Source organism: Scyliorhinus torazame, chromosome 20 (assembly GCF_047496885.1).
Source record: "Scyliorhinus torazame isolate Kashiwa2021f chromosome 20, sScyTor2.1, whole genome shotgun sequence".
NCBI lineage: Eukaryota > Metazoa > Chordata > Chondrichthyes > Carcharhiniformes > Scyliorhinidae > Scyliorhinus > Scyliorhinus torazame.
Genome location: NC_092726.1, coordinates 138490004 through 138514347, shown reverse-complemented (window position 1 = coordinate 138514347; position 24344 = coordinate 138490004).

Below are 24344 nucleotides of genomic sequence, written 5' to 3'. Positions count from 1 at the left end.
GAGGAGTATCTGCCTACTGAGGTAGTATGGGTTGAAGTCAGAAATAACAAAGGAGCAGTCACCTTGTTGGGAGCTTTCTATAGGCCCCCCAACAGTAGCAGAGATTTGGAGGAGCAGATTGGGAAACAGATTTTGGAAAGGTGCAGAAGTCACAGGGTAGTAGTCATCTGTGACTACAACTTCCCAAACATTGAGTGGAAAGTCTTTCGATCAAATAGTTTGGATGAGGTGATGTTTGTGCAGTGTGTCCAGGAAGCTTTTCTAACACAGTATGTAGATTGTCCGACCAAAGGTGAGGCAATATTGGATTTGGTACTTGGTAACGAACCAGGGCAAGTGATAGATTTGTTAGTGGGGGAGCATTTTGGAGATAGTGACCACAGTTCTGTGACTTTCACTTTAGTAATGGACAGGGATAGGTGCGTGCAACAGGGCAAGGTTTACAATTGGGGGAAGGGTAAATACGCTGTTGTCAGACAAGAATTGAAGTGCATAGGTTTGGAACATAGGATGTCAGGGAAGGACACAAATGAAATGTGGAACTTGTTCAAGGAACAGGTACTACGTGTCCTTGATATGTATGTCCCTGTCAGGCAGGGAATGGATGGTAGAGTGAGGGAACCATGGTTGACAAGAGAGGTTGAATGTCGTTAAGAGGAAAAAGGAGACTTATGTAAGGCTGAGGAAACAAGGTTTAGAGAGGGCGCTGGAGGGATACAAGATAGCCAGGAGGGAACTGAAGAAAGGTATTCGGAGAGCTAAGAGAGGGCATGAACAATCTTTGGCGGGTAGGATCAAGGAAACCCCCAAGGCATTTTGCACATATGTGAGAAATATGAGAATGACTAGAGCGAGGGTAGGTCCGATCAAGGACAGTAGCGGGAAATTGTGTATTGAGTCTGAAGAGATAGAAGAGGTCTTGAACGAATACCTTTCTTCTGTATTTACAAATGAGAGGGGCCACATTGCTGGAAAGGACAGTGTGAAACAGAGTGGTAAGCTCGAGGAAATACTTGTTGGGAAGGAACATGTGTTGGGCAATTTTAAAAACTTGAGGATAGACAAGTCCTTTGGGCCTGACGGGATATATCCAAGGATTCTATGAGAAGCAAGAGATGAAATTGGAGAGCCGTTGGCAATGATCTTTTCGTCCTCACTGTCAACAGGGGTGGTACCAGTGGATTGGAGAGAGGCGAATGTCGTGCCCCCGTTCAAAAAAGGGACTAGGGATAACCCTGGGAATTACAGGCCAGTTAGTCTTACTTCTGTGGCAGGCAAAGTAATCGAAAGGGGACTGAAGGATGGGATTGCTGAGCATCTGGAAAGACACTGCATGATTAGGGATAGTCAGCACGGATTTGTGTGGGGTAGGTCTTGCCTTACAAGTCTTATTGAATTCTTTGAGGAGGTGACCAAGCATGTGGATGAAGGTAAAGCAGTGGTTGTAGTGTACATGGATTTTAGTAAGGCATTTGATGAGCTTCCTCATTGTAGGCTTATGCAGAAAGTAAGGAGGCATGGGATAGTGGGAAATTTTGACCAGTGTGATAACAAACTGGCTAACCGATAGAAGTCAGAGAGTGGTGGTGGATGGCAAATATTCAGCCTTGATCCCAGTTACCAGTGGCGTACCGCAGGTATCAGTTCTGGGTCCTCTGCTGTTTGTGATTTTCATTAATGACTTGTGTGAGGGAGTTGAAGGGTGGGTCAGTAAATTTGCAGACGATACGAAGATTGGTGGAGTTGTGGCTAGTGAGGAGGGCTGTTGTCGGATGCAATGAGACATAGACAGAATGCAGAGCTGGGCTGAGAAGTGGCAGATGGAGTTTAACCCTGAAAAGTGTGAGGTTGTCCATTTTGGAAGGACAAATATGAATGCGGAACACAGGGTTAACAGTAGAGTTCTTGGCAATGTGAAGGAGCAGAGAGATCTTGGGGTCTATGTTCATACATCTTTGAAAGTTGCCACTCAAGTGGATAGAGCTGTGAAGAAGGCCTATGGTGTGCTAGCGTTCATTAACAGAGGGATTGAATTTACGAGCCGTGAGGTAATGATGCAGCTGTACAAAACATTGGTAAGGTCACATTTGGAGTACTGTGTACAGTTCTGGTCGCCTCATTTTAGAAAGGATGTGGAAACTTTGGAAAACGTGCAAAGGAGATTTACCAGGATGTGGCCTGGAATGGAGAGTAGGTCTTACGAGGAAAGGTTGAGGGTGCTAGGCGTTTTCTCATTAAAACGGAGAAGGATGAGGGGCGACTTGATAGAGGTTTATAAGCTGATCAGGGGAATAGATAGAGTAGACAGTCAGATACGTTTTCCCCGGGTGGAACAAACCATTACAAGGGGACATAAATTTAAGGTGAAAGGTGGAAGATATAGGGGAGATGTCAGAGGTACGTTCTTTACCCAGAGAGTAGTGGGGGCATGGAATGCACTGCCTGTGGAAGTAGTTGAGTCGGAAACATTAGGGACCTTCAAGCAGCTATTGGATAGGCGCATGTATTACGCTAGAATGATATAGTGTAGATTAATTTGTTCTTAAGGGCAGCACGGTAGCATTGTGAATAGCACAATTGCTTCACAGCTCCAGGGTCCCAGGTTCGATTCCGGCTTGGTCACTGTCTGGTCGGAGTCTGCACATCCTCCCCGTGTGTGCGTGGGTTTCCTCCGGGTGCTCCGGTTTCCTCCCACAGTCCAAATATTTGGATGTTATGTGGATTGGATATGATAAATTACCCTTAGTGCCCAAAATTGCCCTGAATGTTGGGTGGAGGTGTTGACCTTGGGTGGGGTGCTCTTTCCAAGTGCCGGTGCAGACACATTGGGCCGAATGGCATCCTTCTGCACTGAAAATTCTACGCTAATCTATGATTAACCTTGGACAAAAGTTCCGTACAACATCGTGGGCCGAAGGGCCTGTTCTGTGCTGTATGTCTCTATATTCTAAGTATCGGCCGGCTGCCTAACTCGGAGTCAACAGCAAGGACACTGTCAGAGAGATAGCGGCAGCAGTCTGGGCAGGCTGGCTAACTGAGAGACATCAGCAAAGTCACTGACAGAATGACAGTGGTGGAAGCAGTCTTCACCGGCTCGATAACTCAGAGACAGCAGTTAGACACTGTCAGAGAGACATTGCTGAGAGCAGTCTGGGAAGCAGGTTAACTGAGAGACTACAGCAAGGTCAGTGACAGAGTGACAGTGTGGGAGCAGCCTGGGCCGTTTGGATAACTGAGAGACAATAGGTAGGACACTGACAGAGTGACAGTGGGAACAGTCTGGGCCGGCTGGGTAACTGAGAGCCAACAGCAAGGACACTGACAGAGTGACAGTGGGAGAAGTCTGGGCCGGCTGGGTAACTGAGAGACAACAGCAAGGACAGTGACTAAGTGACAGTGGGAGCAGTCTGTACCGGCTGGCTAAATTAGAGACAACAGCAACGACAATGCTGGAGTGACAGTGGAGAGAGCACTCTGGGCCGTCTGGGTAACTGAGAGACAACAGCAAGGACACTGACAGAGTGACAGTGGTGGGAGCAGTCTGCTGCGGCTGGGTAACTGAGAGCCAACAGCAAGGACACTGACAGAGTGACAGTGGGAGCAGTCTGGGCCGTCTGGGTAACTGAGAGACAACAGCAAGGACACTGACAGAGTGTCAATGGTGGGAGCAGTCTGCCCCGGCTGCATAAATTAGAGACAACAGCAAGGACAATGACAAAGTGGCAGTGGGAGCAGTCTGGGCCGGTGGGCAACTGAGAGATAACAGCAAAGACAGCGACAGAGTGACAGTGGTGGGTGCACTCTGGGCCGGCAGGTTAATAGTGAGACAATAGCAAGGACACTGCTTGAGTGACAGTGGAGAGAACAGTCTGGGCCGTCTGTTTAACTAAGAGACAGCAAGAAAATTGACAGAGTTACAGTGGTGGGTGCATTCTGGGCCGGCTGGTTAAATTAGAGACAGCAGCAAGGACACTGATACAGTGATAGTGGTGAGATCAGTCTGGACCTGCTGGGTAACTGAGAGACACCAGGAAGGACACTGACTTCCGTTCCTGGAGCGGGCCACAGACTACAGGGTTGCTGGGAGAGGTGAGGGCATATTGAAAAGCGCTTAGTTTACAGATCGAGTGGCAGTTGGAGACTTCTGTTCCTGGAGCGGGCCACAGACTGCAGGGTTGCTGGGAGAGGTGAGGACATATTTAAAAGCGCTTAGTTTAAAGATCGAGTGGCAGTTGGAGACTTCAGTTCCTGGAGCGGGCCAAAACTGCAGGGTTGCTGGGAGAGGTGAGTGCATATTTAAAAGCGCTTAGTTTACAGATCGACTGGCAGTTGGAGAGTTCAGTTCCTGGAGCGGGCCTATTGGCTCATTGGAAATCAGGCAGGGTACAAAATGTGTGGCAGGAGGGCCTTTAGACACGGAGTGCTGATTGGTACAGAGTGCATCTGAGTTTAGGTGAGTGGCTGAGTTCATGTGAGTGGCGAGAGAGGGCTGTGTTTTTGTTGGTGTCGGGTTTATCCTTGCGGTTCTATAAAAAAAAAGTAATTAACTAGTTGAATATGGCTGGACAGGCGATGTGCTGTTCCTGTACGATGATGGAACTGGTGGATCCCATTGAGACCGTCAGTGACCACGTCTGCAGCAAGTGTTGGCTGCTCGAGGAACTTCGGCTCAGAATTGATGAGCTGGAGACCGAGCTGCACACACTGCGGCACATAAGCGATGGGGAACATTACCTGGAAGCTTTGTTTCAGGAGGCAGTCACACCCGGTAGAATAAGTTCTGTTAATTCGGACAGTGGTCAGGGACAGAGTGGTGTGACTGCAAGGGAGGCAGGTAGGGGGATCCTGAGTTTAGGAGTTGAGGAGCCTCAGCCCTTGACCTTGTCCAACAGGTATGAGGTACTTGCTCCCTGTGTGGATGAGGGAGAGGGCTGTAGGGAGGATGCGTTGACTGACCACTGCACCGTGGTACAGGAAGCCATTCAAGAGGGGGGAGCAAAAAGACAAGTGGTAGTTGTAGGGGATTATATAATTAGGGGGATTGATGGCATCCTTTGTAAGCCAGATCGTGAGTCCCGCATGATATGCTGCTGCCCGGTGCCAGGGTGAGGAACATCTCTGATCGACTTAAAGTGTTTTGGAGAGGGAGGGGGATGATCCAGTTGTTGTGGTCCACGTTGGTACTAACAACGTCGGTAAGACTAGGAAAGAGGACCTGTTTGGGGAATATCAAACACTAGGGACTAAGTTAAAGAACAGGTCATCCAGGGTTATAATCTCTGGATTACTACCCGAGCTACGTGCCAATTGGCACAGGGTTGAGAAAATTAGGGAAGTTAACACGTGGCTAAAGGAGTGGTGCGTGAAAGAGGGATTCCATTTCATGGGGCATTGGCATCAGTACTGGGGCAGGAGGGACCTGTACCGTTGGGACGATCTTCACCTGAACCATTCTGGGACCAGTGTTCTAGCGAATAGGATACATAGGTTGATCACAAGGACTTTAAACTAGAAAGTTGGTGGGAAGGGAAGGGTAAAGCTATGGACGGTATAATGGTTCATGGAGATCAAGGCAGCAGGTTACGTGACAGGTTATTATGTAGAGATATGGGTTCAAAGACAAGGAAAATTAGGAGAAAGGGTAAGATGAAAAATAATTTGCGACAAGTTACTGATCAAGGTGTTAGGATTCATAACAAAGACATAAAAAACAGCATAAGTGTATTTTACCTGTATGCTCGTAGTATACGAAAAAAGGTAAATGAGTTGATGGCGCAAATCATCGTGAAAGACTATGATTTAGTGGCCATTACTGAAACATGGTTTAAAGGTGGTCACGACTGGGAGTTAAATATCCAAGGGTATCAGACTATACGAAAGGATAGAATGGACGGTAAGGGCGGTGGTGTAGCTTTGTTGTTTAAGGGTGGCATCCGGGCAATAGTAAGGAATGATATTGGTGCTATAGAGGAGAAGGTTGAATCAATTTGGGTGGAAATCAGGAATAGTAAGGCGAAAAGGTCACTGATAGGAGTAGTCTATAGGCCACCAAATAGTAACAGGATGGTAGGGCAGGCAATAAGCAAAGAAATAACGGATGCATGTAGAAATGGTACAGCGGTTATCATGCGAGATTTTAATCTGCATGTCAATTGGTTTAACCAGGTTGGTAAAGGCAGCCTTGAGGAGGAGTTTATAGAATGTGCCCGGGATAATTTCCTGGAACACTATGTAATGGAACTTACAAGGGAACAAGCGGTCCTAGATCTGGTCCTGTGTAATGAGGCAGGATTGATTAATGATCTCATAGTTCGGGATCCTCTTGGAAGGAGCGACCACAATATGGTGGAATTTAAAATACAATTGGAGGATGACAAGATAAAATGAAACACTCGTGTTTTGTGCTTAAACAAAGGCGATTACAATGGGATGAGAGAAGAACTAGCTAAGGTAGACTGGGAGCACAGACTTCACGGTGAAGCAGTTGAGGAACAGTGGAGAACCTTCCGAGCGATCTTTCACAGTGTTCAGAAAAGGTTCATACCGACAAAAAAGAAAGACGGTATAAAGGGGAAAAATCGACCGTGGATATCTAAGGAGGTGAGGGAGAGTATCAAATTGATGGGAAAAAACATACAAAGTGGCAAAAATTAGTGGGAGACTAGAGGACTGGGAAGTCTTTAGGGGACAACGGAAAGCTACTAAAAAAGCTATAAAGATGAGTAAGGTAGACTATGAAAGTAAACTGGCTCAGAACACAAAAGCAGATAGTAAAAGATTCTACAAATATATAAGATAAAAAAGAGTGGCTCAGGTAAATATTGGTCCTTTAGATGATGAGAAGGGAGATTTAATAATAGGAGACGGGGAAATGGCTGAGGAGCTGAACAGGTTTTTTGGTTAGTCTTCACAGTGGAAGACACAAATAACATTGCCAGTGACTGATGGAAATAAAGATATGATAGGTGAGGACCTCGAGATGATTGTAATCACTAAGGAGGCAGTATTGGGCAAGCTACTGGGGCGAAAGGTAGACACGTCTCCTGGCCCTGATGGGATGCATCCCAGAGTGTTAAAAGAGATGGCTAGGCAAATTGTAAACGTACTAGTGATAATTTATCAAAATTCACTAGACTCTGGGGTGTTCCCAGAGGATTGGAAAGTAGCAAGCGTGACACCACTGTTTAAAAAAGGAGGTCGGCAGAAAGCGGGTAATTATAGGCCGGTAAGCTTAACTTCGATTGTAGGGAAAATGCTGGAATCTATCACTAAGGAGGAAATAGCGGGGCAACTGGAGGGAAATTGTCCATTGGGCAGACGCAGCATGGGTTCATAAAGGGTAGGTCGTGTCTGACTAATTTGGTAGACTTTTTTGAGGACGTTACCAGTGCAGTAGATAACGGGGAGCCAATGGATGTGGTACATCTGGATTTCCGGAAAGCTTTTGACAAGGTGCCACAACAAAAGGTTGCTGCATAAACTAAAGATGCATGGCATTGAGGGTAAAGTGGTAGCATGGGTAGAGGATTGGTTAACTAACAGAAAGCAGAGACTGGGGATAAATGTGTGTTTCTCTGGTTGGCAACCTGTAACTAGTGGGGTCCCTCAAGGATCTGTGTTGGGCCCGCAGTTGTTCACAATTTAACTAGATGATTTGGAGTTGGGGACCAAGTGCAATGTGTCAAAGTTTGCAGACGACACTAAGATGAGTGGTGAAGCAAAAAGTGCAGAGGATACCGGAAGTCTGCAGAAGGATTTGAATAGGTTAGGTGAATGGGCTAGGGTCTGGCAGATGGAATTCAATGTTGCCAAATATGAGGCTATCCATTTCGGGAGGAATAACAGCAGAATGGATTATTATTTAAACGGTAAGATGTTAAAACATGCAGCTGTGCAGAGGGACCTGGGTGTGCTGGTGCACGAGTCGCAAAAAGTTGGTGTGCAGGTGCAACAGGTGATTAAGAAGGCTAATCGAGTTTTGTCTTTCATTGCTAGAGGGATGGAGTTCAAGACTAGGGAGGTTATGCTGCAATTGTATAAGGAGTTGGTGAGGCCACATCTGGAGTATTGTGTTCAGTTTTGGTCTCCTTACCTGAGAAAGGACATATTGGCACTGGAGGGAGTGCAGAGAAGATTCACTAGGTTGATCCCAGAGTTGAGGGGATTAGATTATGACGAGAGGCTGAGTAGACTGGAACTGAACTCATTTGAGTTTAGAAGGATGTTGAAACATATAGAATTATGAAGGGAATAGATAGGATATATGCGGGCAGGTTGTTTCCACTGGTCGGGGAAAGCAGAACTAGGGGGCATAGCCTCAATATAAGGGGAAGTAGATTTAGGACAGTGTTTAGGAGGACCTTCTTCACCCAAAGGGTTGTGAATCTCTGGAATTCCTTTCCCAGTGAAGCAGTTGAGGCTCCTTCTTTCAACGTTTTTAAGAAAAAGATAGATACCTTTATAAAGAATGACGGGATTCGGGGATATGGTGTACGGGCCGGAGAGTGGAGCTGAGTCCACAAAGATCAGCCATGATCTCATTAAATGACGGAGCAGGCTCGAGGGGCCAGATGGCCTACACCTGTTCCTAGTTCATATGTTCTCATGTTATTCTGTTCTTACGACAGAGTGATAGTGCTGAGAACAGTCTGGACCTGCTGGGTATCTGGGAGACAACAGCATGGACACTGGCAGAGTGACAGTGGTGAGATCAGTCTGGGCCGGCTGGTTAACTGAGAGAAATCAGCAGGGACACTGACAGAGTGAAAGTAGGAGCAGTATGGGCCGGCTGGGTAACTGAGAGACCACAGCAAAGACTGCGAAAGAGTGACAGTGGCAGCAGTCTCGGTCGGCTGGTTAACTGAGACACATCAGCAAGATCACTGACAGAGTGACTTTTGTGGGAGCCATCTGGGTCGTCTGGCTAACTGGGAGACAGCGGCAAGGACACTGACAGAGTGATAGTTTTGAGAAGAGTCTGGACCTGCTGGGTAACTGAGAGACAACAGCATGGACACTGACAAAGAGACAGTGGTGAGAGAAGTCTGGGCCGGCTGGTTAACTGAGAGATAACGGCAAGGACACTAATAGAGTGACAGGCGACAGGGCTGTCGGGGTCTGCTGGTTAACTGAGCGACAACAGCCAAGATAGTGACAGAGCGACAGTGGTGGGAGCATTCTAGGCCGGCTGGGTACCTGAGAGACAACAGCAAGGACACTGACACAGTGACAGTGGGAGCAGTCTTGGCCGGCTGGGTAACTGAGAGACAGCAGCAAGGACAGTAAGAGAGTGACAGTGGTGGGAGCAGTCTGGTCCGACTGGATTACTGATAGACAACAGCAAGTAAACTGCTTGAGTCACAGTGGGCGCAGTCTGTGTCGGCTGGGTAACTGAGAGACAAAAGCAAGGATATTAATAGAGTTACGGTGGAGAGAGTAGTCTCGGTCGGCAGGCTAACTGAGGGACAACAGCAATGACAGTGCCAGAGTGAGAGTGTAGGGAGCAGTCTGGTCCGACTGGATAACTGATCGACAACAGCAACGAAACTGACAGAGTGACAGTGGGAGCAGTCTGGGCCGGCAGTATGACTGCGATTCAATAGAAAGGATACTGACAGAGTGACAAAGAGAGCAGTGTGGGTCGGCTGGGTAACTGAGAGACAACCGCAAGGACAGTGACGGAGTGACAGTCGTGGGAGCAGTCTGCGCCGGCTGGGTAACTGAGAGACAACCGCAAGGACAGTGACGGAGTGACAGTGGTGAGAGCAGTCTGGGCCGACTGGCTAACTGAGAGACAAGAGCAAGTAGACTAACAGAGTGACTGTGGTGGGAGCAGTCTGGGCCGGCTGGTTAACTGAGAGACAACAACAGGGACACAGACAGAGTGACAGTGGGAGCAGACTGGGTCGGCTGGCTAACGAAGAGAGAACCGCAAGGACAGTGACGGAGTGACAGTGGTGAGAGCAGTCTGGGCCGACTGGCTAACTGAGAGACAACGGCAAGGAGACTAACAGAGTGACTGTGGTGGGAGTAGTCTGGGATGGCTGGTTAACTGAGAGACAAGAGCAAGGAGACTAACAGAGTGACAGTGGTGAGAGCAGTCTGGGCAGAATGGCTAACTGAGAGACAGCAGCAAGGAGACTAACAGAGTGACTGTGGTGGGAGAAGTCTGGGCCTGCTGGTAACTGAGAGACAACAGCAAGGACACAAACAGCGTGAGTGTGGTCGGAGCAGTCTGGGCTGGCTGGATAACTGAGAGATAATAGCTAGGACACTGAAAGATGGACAGTGGTGGGATCAGTATGTGCCGGTTAGTTAACTGAGAGATAACCGCGAGGACACTGGCAGAGTGACAGTGGGATCAGTATGGGCCGGCTGGTAACAGGGAGAAAACAGCAAGGACAGTGACAAGAGTGAGTGGTGGGAGCACACTGGGCGGGGATGTTAATAGAGAGACAACAGAAAGGATTCTGATTCAGTGACAGTGGGAGCTGCCTGGGCCGTCTAGGTAACTGAGAGATAACAGAAAGGACACTGACAGAGTGACAGTGGTTGGAGCAGTCTCGGCCGGCTGGATAAATTAGAGACAACGGCAAGGACACTGACAGAGTGACAGTGGTTGGATCAGTCTTGGCCGGCTGGATAAATTCGTGACAATAGCAAGGACACTGACAGAGTGACAGTGGTGGGAGCAGTCTCGGCCGGCTGCATAATTTAGAGACAACAGCAATTACAGTGATTGAGTCACAGTGGAGAGAGCAGTCTGGTCCGGCTGGTGAACTGAGAGACAACAGCAAAGACAGCGACAGAGTGACAGTGGGAGCAGTCTAGGCGGCCTGCGTAACTGAGAGACAACAACAAGGAGAGTGCAAGAGTGACAGTGGCGGGAGCAGTCTGGTCAGGCTGGATAGCTGATAGACAACAGCAAGGATAGTGAAAGTGGGACAGCGTGAGCAGTCTGGGCCGACTGGCTAACTGAGAGACAACAAGGACACTGACTGAGTGACAGTTTTGGGAGCAGTTTGGTCCGGCTGGTTAATACCGAGACAACAGCAAAGACAGTGACATACTGGCAGTGGCGTGAGCAGCCTGGGTCGGCTGGTTAATAGAGAGTCAACAGCAAGGACAGTGAAGAGTGACTGTGGTGGGAGCAGAATCTGCCGGCTGGGTAACTGAGAGACAACAGCAAGGACTGGACAGTGACAGAGCAGTCTGGATCAGCTTGTTAACAAATAGCCAACAAGGACACTGGCAGAGTGACAGTGAGAGCAGTCTGGGCCGGCTGGGTAACTGTGAGACATCAGCAAGGATAGTGCCAGAGTTGCAGTGGTGAGAGCAGTCTGGGCCGCTGGATAAATTAGAGAACATCAAGGCCACTGACAGAGTGACAGTGGGAGCATTCTGGGCCGGCAGGGTAACTGAGAAACAACAGCAAGGACAATGACAGTGGGAGTAGTCAGGGCCGGCTGGTGAACGGAGAGACAACAGCAAGGACACAGACAGAGTGACAGTGGTGAGAGCAGTCTGGTCCGGCTGGGAAACTGAGAGACATCAGCAAGGATAGTGCCAGAGACAACAGCAAAGACAGCGACAGAGTGACAGTGGGAGCAGTCTGGGCCGGCTGGTTAACTTAGAGACGATATCAAAGTCACTGACAGAGTGACAGTGGGAGTAGTCTGGGCCGGCTGGTTAACTGAGAGAAAACAGCAAGGACACTGACAGAGTGACAGTGGGAGCAGTCTGGGCCGGCTGGGTAACTGAGAGACAACAGCAAGGACACTGACAGAGTGACAGTGGGAGCAGTCTGGGCCGGCTGGTTAACTTAGAGACAATATCAATGTCACTGACAGAGTGACAGTGGGAGTAGTCTGGGCCGGCTGGTTAACTGAGAGAAAACAGCAAGGACACTGACAGAGTGACAGTGGGAGCAGTCTGGGCCGGCTGGTTAACTTAGAGACAATATCAATGTCACTGACAGAGTGACAGTGGGAGCAGTCTGGGCCGGCTGGGTAACAAGAGACAACAGCAAGGACACTGACGTAGTGACAGTGGGAGCAATCTGGGCCGGCTGGTTAACTGAGAGAAAACAGCAAGGACACTGATAGAGTGACAGTGGGAGCAGTCTGGTCCGGCTGGGTAACTGACAGACAACAGCAAGGACACTGACAGAGTGACAGTGGGAGCAGTCTGGGCCAGCTGGTTAACTGAGAGAAAACAGCAAGGGCACTGACAGAGTGACAGTGGGAGCAGTCTGGGCCGGCTGGGTAACTGAGAGAAAACAGCAAGGACACTGACAGAGTTACAGTGGGAGCAGTCTGGGCCGGCTAGTTAACTGAGAGAAAACAGCAAGGACAGTGACAGAGTGACAGTGGGAGCAGTCTGGGCCGGCCGGGTAACTGAGAAACAAGAGCAAGGATAATGACAGGGTGACAGTTGGTGCAGTCTGGGGAGGCTGGGTAACTGAGAGACAACAGCAAAGACACAAAGAACAAAGAACAAAGTAATGTACAGTACAGGAACAGGCCCTTCGGCCCTCCAAGCGTGTGCCGACCATGCTGCCCAACTAAACTACAATCTTCTACACTTCCTGATGTCCGTATCCCTCTATTCCCATCCGATTCATGAATTTGTCAAGATACCCCTTACATGTCACTATCGTCCCTGCTTCTAACACCTCCTCCGGTAGAGGGTTCCAGGCACCCACTACCATCTGTGTAAAAAATCTTGCCTCATACATCTACTCTAAACATTGCCCCTCTCACCTTAAACCTATGCCTCCTAGTAATTGGCCCCTCTACCTTGGGGATAAGCCTCTGACTATCCACTCGGTCTATGCCCCTCCAAATTTAGTAGACCTCTATCAGGTCGCCCCTCAACCTCCTTCGTTCCAGTGAGAACAAACCCGTTTATTCAACCGCTCGTCATAGCTAATGCCCTCCATACCAGGCAACATTCTGGTAAATCTCTTCTGCATCCTCTCTAAAGCCTCCACATCCGTCTTGTAATGTGGCGACCATTATTGAAGACTATACTCCAAGTGTGGCCGAACTAATGTTCTATACAGCTGCAAAATGACTTGCCAATTCTTATACTCAATGATCCGGCCAATGAAGGCAAGCATGCCGTATGCCTTCTTGACTACATTCTCCATCTGTGTTGCCCCTTTCAGTGACATGTGGCCCTGTACACCTCGATCTCTCTGACTTTCAATACTCTTGAGGGTTCTACCATTCACTGTGTCTTCCCTACCTGCATTAGACCTTCCAAAATGCATTACTTCACATTCGTCCGGATCAAACTCCATCTGCCATCTCTCCGCCGAAGTCTCCAAACAATCTAAATTCTGCTGTATGCTCTGACAGTCCTCATCGCTATCCGCAATTCCACCAACCTTTGTGTCATCTGCAAACGTACTAATCAGACCAGTTATATTTTCCTCTAAATCATTTACATATACTACAAACAGCAAAGGTCCCAGCACTGATCCCTGCGGAACACCACTGGTCATAGCCCTCCAATTAGAAAAGCATCCTTCCATTGCTACACTCTGCCTTATATGACCTAGCCAGTTCTGTATCCAACTTGCCAGCTCACCCCTGATCCCGTGTGACTTCACCTTTTGTCCTAGTCTACCATGAGGGACCTTGTCAAAGGCCTTACTGAAGTCCATATAGACAACATCTACTGCCCTACCTGCATCAATCATCTTTGTGACCTCCTCGAAAAGCTCTATCAAGTTAGTGAGGCACGACCTCCCCTTCACAAAACCATGCTGCCTCTCACTAATACGTCCATTTGCTTCCAAATGGGAGTAGATCCTGTCTCGAAGAATTCTCTCCAGTAATTTCCCTACCACTGAAGTAAGGCTCACCGGCCTGTAGTTCCTTGGATTATCCTTGCTACCCTTCTTAAACATAGGAACAACATTGGCTATTCTCCAGTTCTCCGGGACATCACCTGAAGACAGTGAGGATCCAACGATTTCTGTCAAGGCCTCAGCAATTTCCTCTCCAGCCTCCTTCAGTATTCTGGGGTAGATCCCATCAGGCCCTGTGGACTTATCGACCTTAATATTTGTCAAGACGCCCAACACCTCGTCATTTTGGATCTCAATGTGACCCAGGTTATCTGCACACCCTTCTCCAGGCACAACATCTACCAATTCCTTCTCTTTGGTGAACACTGATGCAAAGTATTCATTTAGTACCGCGCCCATTTCCTCTGGCTCCACACATAGATTCCCTTGCCTATCCATCAGAAGGCCAATCTTTTCCCTGGCTACCCTCTTGCTTTTTATGTACGAGTACAAAGCCTTGGGATTTTCCGTAACACTACGTGCCAATAACTTTTCGTGACCCCCTTCTTGCCCTCCTGACTCCTTGCTTAAGTTCCTTCCTGCTTATCTTATATTCCACACAGGCTTCGTCTGTTCCCAGCCTTTTAGCCCTGACAAATGCCTCCTTTTTCTTTTTGACGAGGCCTACAATATCTCTCGTCATCCAAGGTTCCCGAAAATTGCCGTATTTATCCTTATTCCTCACAGGAACATGCCGATCCTGAATTCCTTTCAACTGACACTTGAAAGCCTCCCACATGTCAGATGTTGATTTACCCTGAAGCATCCGCCCCCAATCTAGGTTCTTCAGTTCCTGCCTAATATTGTTATAATTAGCCTTCCCCCAATTTAGCACATTCGCCCTAGGACCACTCTCATCATTTTCCACCAGCACTTTAAAACTTACTGAATTGTGGTCACTGTTCCCGAAATGCTCCCCTACTGAAACATCTACCACCTGGCCGGGCTCATTCCCCAATACCAGGTCCAGTACAGCCCCTTCCCTAGTTGGACTGTCTCCATACTGTTTTAAGAAGCTCACCTGCATGCTCCTTCCAAACTCTGTCCCGTCTAAGCCCCTGGCACTAAGTGAGTCCCAGTCAATATTGGGGAACTTGAAGTCTCCCATCACCACAACCCTGTTGTTTTTACTATTTTCCAAAATCTGTCTACCTATCTGCTCCTCTATCTCCCGCTGGCTGTTGGGCGGACTGTAGTAAACCCCCACCATTGTGACTGCACCATTCTTATTCCTGATCTCTACCCATATAGCCTCACTGCCCTCTGAGGTGTCCTCCCGCAGTACAGCTATGATATTTTCCCCAATCAGTAGCGCAATTCCGCCACCCCTTTTACATCCCCGTCTATCCCGCCTGAAACATCTAAATCCTGGAACGTTTAGCTGCCAACCCTGCCTTTCCCTCAACCAGGTCTCTGTAACGGCAACAACCTGATAGTTCCAAGTACTAATCCAAGCTCTAAGTTCATCTGCCTTACCCGTAATACTTCTTGTATTAAAACATATGCACTTCAGGCCACCAGACCCGCTGTGTTCAGCAACTTCACTCTGTCTGCTCTGCCTCAGAGCACCACTGTCCCTATTCCCTAGATCTCCCTCAATGCTCTCACCTTCTGACCTATTGCTCCGTGCCCACCACCCTGCCGTACTAGTTTAAACCCTCCCGTGTGACAGTAGCAAACCTCGCGGCCAGCATATTTATGCCTCTCCAGGTTAGATGCAACCCGTCCTTCTTATATAGGTCACACCTGCCCCGGAAGAGCTCCCAGTGGTCCAGACAACGGAAACCGTCCCTCCTACACCAGCTGTTTAGCCACGTGTTTAGCTGCTCTATCTTCCTATTTCTAGCTTCACTGGCACGTGGCACAGGGAGTAATCCAGAGATTACAAACCTAGAGGTCCTCTCTTTCAACTATCTGCCTAGCTCCCTGAACTCATGCTGCACGACCTCATGCCCCTTCCTGCCTATGTCGTCAGTACCAATATGTACAACGACCTCTGCCTGTTTGCGCCCCCCCCTTCAGGATGCCCTCTACCCGTTCGGATACCATCCTGATGTCTCTTTCACGTCCACATAAGCGCTTCTCTGTGCCCCTGACTATATAGTTCCCTATTACTATTGCCCTTCTGCGCTTTGACCCTCCCTTCTGAACATCTGAGCCAGCCGTGGTGCTACTGCTCTGGCTGGTTTCCCCTGATAGGCTATCCCCCCACCCCGACAGTATCCAAAGGGGTATTCCTGTTCGAGAAAGGGACAACCACAGGGGATTCCTGCACTGACTGCCTGCCCTTTCTGGTGGTCACCCATTTCTCTGCCTGCACCTTGGGTGTGACCACATTTATATAACTGCTATCTATGACGCTTTCCGCCAACTGCATGCTACTAGGTGCATCCAATTGCTGCTCCAAACGAACCATGCGGTCTGTGAGGAGCTCCAGTTGGGTGCACTTTCTGCAGATGAAGCCATCCGGGACGCTGCAAGCCTCCTGGACCTGCCACATCTCACAGTCAGAGCACTGCACCCCTCTAACTGACATTGCGTCAATTAATTAGTAAATTAAAGTTAAAAGTTAAAATGTAAAATAAAAAAGTTACTGTTAACTATCTGTTTCCTAGCACTAGATTTCTACTATAAATGGGAAAGCTAAATATAGGACTCTCCGATCTCTGGCTTAGATACCCCTCTAAATTATAATTAAGTAATTATGTTTAATTATTTACCAATGCTTTCCAACCAGGCACTCAGGTCACAGCTTTTCTGTGATGTCACTTTAGTCCCCCCCCTCGCCACCCCCCCCCGCCCCACACACACACACACAATTTGAATAGGTAATAAAAGTAAAAATGAGTAAAAATCACTTACTTATCTTCTGAGGGTCTTAGATGCTCTCTGGTTCTCTCCCTGCAGATTAAAAGTTACAGACCAGAAGAAAGAGAGAGAACAAAACAGTAGAGAAAAAGCACCTTCACCCACTCTGCACCGAATTACCTCACTGCACAAAATTACCAAGTTTCAAATTCCCACTCTGGATGTGTCTTACTCAGGCTGTGTCTCTTTCACCTGCGCAACGCTTACTGAGTGCGCTTTCTGTCTGCCTTTTACACAGACTTCAGGATGACTACACCAATTAAACTTCAAAGAGAAGAACACAATGTGTACCTTTGTGCCCCTAAACAGGCCTCAGGTGACTGCCAGATAACTGCCTCTCAGCAATTAGGGTGGGTGCAGCTTCAGCCAATCAGACACTAATCTACGCTGCACTTTAACTGAAAAACAACAGAATTAGATTTATCACTTACCTTTTCTGGTTACCTCACTGCACCAAATTACCAAGTTTCAAATTCCCACTCTGGATGTGTCTTATTAATTCAGCATGTGTCTATTTGACTTGCGCAACGCTGACAGAGTGACAGTGTGGGCCGTGTGGCTAACTGAGATACAACTGCAAAGACAGCGACAGAGTGACAATGGGAGCAGTCTGGGCCGACGTGTTAACTGACAGACAACAGCAAGGACACTGACGGTATGAGAGTGGTGGAGCAGTCTGAGCAGGCTGGTTAAATTAGAGAGAACAGCAAGGAAACTGATAGAGTGACAGTGGAGAGAAAATTCTGGGCAGGCAGGGTAACAGAGAGACAGCAGCAAGGATAGTACCAGAGTGACAATGGGAGCAGCCTGGGCCGGCTGGCGTACTGGGAGACAACAGCAAGGAAATGAAAGAGCGAGAGTGGGAGCAGTCTAGACCGACAGGGCAACTGAGGGACAACAGCGAGGGAAACTGACAGAGTAAAAGTGGGGAGAGCAGTCTGGACCGCCTGGGTATCGAGGGACAACAGCAAGGACAGTGACAGTGCGAGCAGTCTGGGCAGTCTCGGTAACTGAGAGACAACAGCAAGGACAGTGACAGAGTGACAGTGGGAGCAGTCTGGGCGGTCTGGGTAACTGAGAGACAACAGCAAGGACAGTGACAGAGTGGCAGTGGTGGGAGCAGTCTGGGCCGGTTGGATTAATTAGAGACAACAGCAAGGGCAGTGACAGAGTGGCAGTGGAGGGAGCAGTTTTGGCCACTGGGTAACTGCGAGATAACAGCAAGGACACTGACAGACTGACATGATGGGTGCAGTCTGCGCCGGCTGTTTAAATTCGAGAGTACAGCAACGACACTGATTGAGTGACAGTGGAGAGAGCAGTCTGGGCTGAATGGTTCACAGAGAGACAACTGGAAAGTCTGCGACAGAATGACACTAGGAGCAGTCTGGACCCACAGGGTAACTGAGAGACAACAGCAGGGACACTGACAGAGTGACAGTGGGAGCACTATGGGCCTTCGGGGTAACTAAGAGACACCAGCAAAGACACTGACGGAGTGAGAGTGGTGGGAGCAGCCTGAGCCGGCTGTTTAAATTCGAGAGAACAGCAACGACGCTGATTGAATGACAGTGGAGAGAGAAGTCTGGGCTGGATGGGTAACTGAGAGACAACAGAAAAGTCTGCGACAGAGTGACACTGGCAGCAGTCTGGGCCGGCTGGCGAACTGAGAGACAACAGCAAGGACAGTGACAGAGTGACACTGGGGACACTCTGGGCCGGCAGGGTAACTGAGATATAACAGCAAGGACACTGGCAGAGTGACGTGGGGAGAGCTGTCTGGGCAACTAACAGACACCAGCAAGGATAGTGACAGAGTGACAGTGGGAGCAGTCTGAACCGACTGGGTAACTGATAGACAACAGCAAGAAAAGTGGCAGAGCGACCATGGTGGGAGTTTTCTGTAGGCTGTCTAACTGAGAGAAAACAGCAAGGACACTGAGAGAGTGACAGTGGGAGCAGTCTTGAACGGCTGGTAACTGAGAGACAGCAGCAAGGACAGTGACAGAGTGACCATGGTGGGAGTAGTCAGTAGGCTGTCTAACTGAGAGAAAACAGCAAGGACACTGACAGTGACAGTGGGAGCAGTCTGGGTCGGCTGGGTAACTGAGAGACAACAGCAAGGGCACTGACAGTGTGACAGCGGGAGCAGTCTGGGCCCTCTGGGTAACTGAGAGACAACAGCAAGGACACTGACAGAGTGACAGTGGGAGCAGTCTGGGCCCTCTGGGTAACTGAGAGACAACAGCAAGGACACTGACAGTGTGACAGCGGGAGCAGTCTGGGCCCTCTGGGTAACTGAGAGACAACAGCAAAGAGAGCGACAAAGTGACCATAGCAGCACCCTGGGCCGACTGGTTAAATTAGAGAAAACAGCAAGGATTGTGACAGAGTGACAGTGGGAGCAGTCTGGGCCGGCTGGGTAACTGAGAGACAACAGCAAGGACACTGACAGATTGACAGTGGGAGCAGTCTGGGCCGACTGGTTAAATTAGAGAAAACAGCAAGGACACTGACAGAGTGACAGTGGGAGCAGTCTGGGCCGGCTGGGTAACTGAGAGACAAAAGCAAAGACAGCGACAAAGTGACGGTGGCAGCAGCCTGGGCCGACTGGTTAAATTAGAGAAAACAGCCAGGATAGTGACAGAGTGACTGTGGGAGAAGTCTGGGTCGGCTGGCGAACTGAGAGACAAGAGCAAGGACACTGACGGAGTGACAGTGGGAGCAGTCTGTGCCGGCTGGTTAAATTAGAGAGAACAGCAAGGACAGGGACAGAGTGATAGTGAACAGGGCAGTCTGGGACGCTGGTTAACTGAGAGACAACAGCAAGGATAGTGACAGAGTGACAGTGAGAGCAGTCTGGGCCGGCTGAGTAACTGAGAGACAACAGCAAGGACACTGACAGAGCGACAGTGGGAGCAGTCTGGGCCGGCTGGGTAACTGAGAGACAACAGCAAGGACACTGACAGCGTGACAGCGGGGGCAGTCTGGGCCATCTGGATAACTGAGAGACAACAGCAAAGACAGCGACAAAGTGACCATGGCAGCACCCTGGGCCGACTTGTTAAATTAGAGAAAACAGCAAGGACACTGACAGAGTGACAGTGGGAGCAGTCTGGGTCGGCTGGGTAACTGAGAGACAACAGCAAGGACACTGACAGAGTGACAGTGGTGGGAGCAGTCTGGACCGGCTGGTTAAATTAGAGAGACCAGCAAGGACAGCGACAGAGTGATAGTGAAGAGAGCAGTCTGGGCCGCTGGTTAACTGAGAGACAACAGCAAGGATAGTGACAGAGTAACAGTGAGAGCAGTCTGGGCTGGCTGGGTAACTAGGAGACAACAGCAAGGACACTGACAGAGTGACAGTGAGAGCAGTCTGTCCCGGCTGGCCAACTGAGACACAACAACAAAGACAGTGACAGATTGACAGTGGTGGGAGCAATCTGGGCCGGCTGTTTACCTGAGAGAAAATAGCAAGGACAATGACAGAGTGACATTGGGAGCAGTCCGGACAGGCAGGCCAACTGAGAGACAACAGCGGAGGACACTGACAGAGTGAAAGTGGTGAGAGCACTCTGGACCGTCTGGGTAACTGAGACACAACAGCAATGATAGTGACAGATTGACTGTGGGAGCAGTCTTGGCCCCCTGGCTAACTGAGAGACAACAGCAAGGACAGGGACAGAGTGATAGTGAATAGAGAAGTCTGCGCCGCTGGTTAACTGAGAGACAACAGCAAGGAGAGTGACAGACGGACAGTGGGAGCAGTCTGGGCCGGCTGGTAACTGAGAGACAACAGCGAGGACACTGACAGAGTGACAGTGGTGAGAACAGTCTGGGCCGGCAGGTTAACTGAGAGACAACAGCAAGGACACTGGCAGATTGACAGTGGGAGCAGTCTGGGCCGTCTGGGTACTGAGGGACAACAGCAAGGACACTAGCAGAGTTACAGTCGTGGGAGCAGTCTGCGCCGCCTGGGTTTCTGGGAGAGAACAGCAAGGACACTGACAGAGTGACAGTGGTGAGAGCAGTCTGGGCCGGCTGGGTAACTGAGAGACAACAGCAAGGACAGTGACAGAGTGACAGTGGTGGGAGCAGTTGGGTCGACTGGCTCACTGAGAGACAACAGCAAGGACAGTGACAGAGTGACAGTGGGAGCAGTCTGTACCGGCTGGGTAACTGAGGGACAACAGCAAGGACACTGGCAGAGTGACAGTGAGAGCATTCTGCGCCGTCTGGGTAACTGGGAGAGAACAGCAGGTACACTGATAGGGTGACAGTGGTGAGAGCAGTCTGGGACGGCAGGGTAACTGAGAGATAACAGCAAGGACACTGGCAGAGTTACAGTGGTGGGAGCAGTCTGTGCCGCTTGGGTTTCGGGGAGAGAACAGCAAGGACACTGACAAAGTGACAGTTGTGAGAGAAGTCTGTGCCGGCTGGGTAACTGAGGGGCAACAGAACGGACAGTGACAGAGTGACAGTGTTGGGAGCAGTTGGGTCGACTGGGTAACTGAGATACAACAGCTAGGACAGTGACAGAGTGACAGTGGGAGCAGTCTGGGCCGGCTGGGTAACTGAGATACAACAGCAAGGACACTGACAGAGTGACAGTTGGAGCAGTCTGGGCCGGCTGGGTAACTGAGAGACAACAGCAAGGACAGTGACAGAGTGACAGTGAGAGCAGTCTGGGTCGGCTGGGTAACTGAGATACAACAGCAAGGACACTGACAGAGTGACAGTTGGAGCAGTCTGGGCCGGCTGGGTAACTGAGAGACAACAGCAAGGACACTGACAGAGTGACAGTGGTGGGAGCAGCCTGTACCGGCTGTGTAACTGAAAGACAACAGCAAGGACACTGACAGAGTGACAGTGCGAGCAGTCTGGGCCGGCTGTATAACTGAGAGACAACAGCAGGGGCAATGACAGAGTGACAGTTGGAGTAGTCTGGGCTGGCTGGGTAACTGAGAGACAACAGCAAGGGCAGTGATAGCGTGACAGTGGGAGCAGTCTGGGGCTACTGCGTAACTGAGAGACAACAGCAAGGGCACTGACAGAGTGACAGTGGTGGGAGATATCTGGGCCTTCCGGACAAATTAGAGACAACAGCAAAGACAGCGACAGATTGATAGTGGGAGCATTCTGGTCCTACTGGTTAATTGAGAGACAACAGCAAGGACACTGACGGATTGACAGTGGTGGGAGCAGTCTGGGTCGGCTGGTGAAATTAGAGACAGCAGCAAGGACAGTGACAGAGTGACAGTAGAAGCAGTTTGAACCGGCAGGGTAACTGAGAGACAACAGCAAGGACACCGGCAGATTGACAGTGGGAGCAGTCTGGGCCGTCTGGGTAACTGAGGGACAACAGTAAGGACACTGGCAGAGTGACAGTGAGAGCAGTCTGCGCCGTCTGGGTAACTGGGAAAGAACAGCAGGTACACTGGCAAAGTTACAGTGGTGGGAGCAGTCTGCGCCCCTGGGTTACTGGGAGAGAACAGCAAGGGCACTGACAGAGTGACAGTGGTGAGAGCAGTCTGGGCCGGCAGGGTAACTGAGAAGCAACAGCAAGGACAGTGACAGAGTGACAGTGGTGGGAGCAGTTGGGTCACCGGCTCACTGAGAGAAACAGCAAGGACATTGACAGAATGGGAGTAAGATAATTCAGGGCTTGCTGGGTAAATGAGAGACAACAGAAGGGTAACTGATAGAGTGACAGTGGTGGGGGAATTTGGATCGGTTGGATAACTGAGGGACAACAGCATGGACAGTGACAGAGGGACAGTGGTAGGAGCAGCCTGGGGCGGCCGGGTAACTGAGAGACAACTGCATGGACAGTGACAGAGGGACAGTGCTGGGAGCGGTCTGGGCCGGTTGGCTATATTGGAGAAAACAGCAAGGACACTGATAGGGTGGCAGTGGAGAGAGAAAATCTGCCGGCTGGGTAACTGAGAGGCAACAGGAAGGACATTGACAGACTGACAGGTGGAGCACTACGGACCGTGTGGGTAACTGAGAGACAACAGCAAAGACGGCGACAGAGTGACAGTGGGAGCAGTCTTGGCCGGCTCGTTAACTGAGAGTCAACAGCAAGGACACTGGCAGAGTTACAGTGGTGGGAGCAGTCTGCGCCGCCTGGGTTACTTGGAGAGAACAGCAAGGACACTGACAGAGTGACAGTAGAAGCAGTCAGGGCCGGCTGGGTAACTGAGAGACAACAGAAAGGACACTGACAGAGTGACAGTGGGAGTAGTCTGGGCCGGCTTTGTAACTGAGAGACAACAGCAAGGACACTGACAGAGTGACAGTGATGGGAGCAGTGGGGGCCGGCTGGGCAACTGCGATACAACAGCAAGGTTACTGACAGAGTGATAATGGGAGCAGTCTGTACCGGAAGGGTAACTGAGAGACAAAAGCAAGTACACTGACAGAGTGACAGTTCGAGCAGTCTGCTGCGGCTGGGTAACTGAGATACAACAGCAAGGACACTGACAGAGTGACAGTTGGAGCAGTCTGCTGCGGCTGGGTAACTGAGATACAACAGCAAGGACAGTGACAGACTGACAGTGGTGGGACCAGTATGGGCTGGCAGGGTAACTGAGAGACAACAGGAAGGACACTGACAGAGTGACAGTTGGAGAAGTCTGGGCCGGCTGGGTAACTGAGAGACAACAGCAAGGACAATGACAGAGTGACAGTGGGAGCAGTCTGGGCCGGCTGGGTAACTGAGAGACAACAGCAAGGACAGTGACAGATAGACAGTGGGAGCAGTCTGCTGCGGCTGGGTAACTGAGATACAACAGCAAGGACAGTGACAGAGTGACAGTGGTGGGAGCAGTATGGGCCGGCTGGGTAACTGAGAGACAACAGCAAGGACAATGACAGAGTGACAGTTCGAGCAGTCTGGGCCGGCTGGGTAACTGAGAGACAACAGCAAGGACAATGACAGAGTGACAGTGGGAGCAGTCTGGGCCGGCTGGGTAACTGAGAGACAACATCAAGGACACTGACAGAGTGACAGTTTGAGCAGTCTGCTGCGGCTGGGTAACTGAGATACAACAGCAAGGACAGTGACAGAGTGACAGTGGGAGCAGTCTGGGCCGGCTGGGCAACTGAGATACAACAGCAAGGACACTGACAGAGTGACAGTTGGAGCAGTCTGCTGCAGCTGGGTAACAGAGATACAACAGCAATGACAGTGACAGGGTGACAGTGGTGAGAGCAGTATGGGCCGGCTGGGTAACTGAGAGACAACAGCAAGGACACTGACAGAGTGACATTTGGAGCAGTCTGGGCCGGCTGGGTAACTGAGAGACAACAACAAGGACAGTGATAGAGAGACAGTGGGAGCAGTCTGGGCCGGCTGGGTAACTGTGAGACAACAGCAAGGAGACTGACAGAGTGACAGTTGGAGCAGTCTGCTGCGGCTGGGTAACTGAGAGACAACAGCAAGGACAGTGACAGAGTGACAGTGGGAGCAGTCTGGGCCGGCAGGGTAACTGAGAGACAACAGCAAGGGCAGTGATAGAGTGACAGTGAGAGCAGTCTGGTCCTACTGGTTAATTGAGAGACAACAGCAAGGAAACTGACGGATTCACAGTGGTGGGAGCAGTCTGGGTCGGCTGGT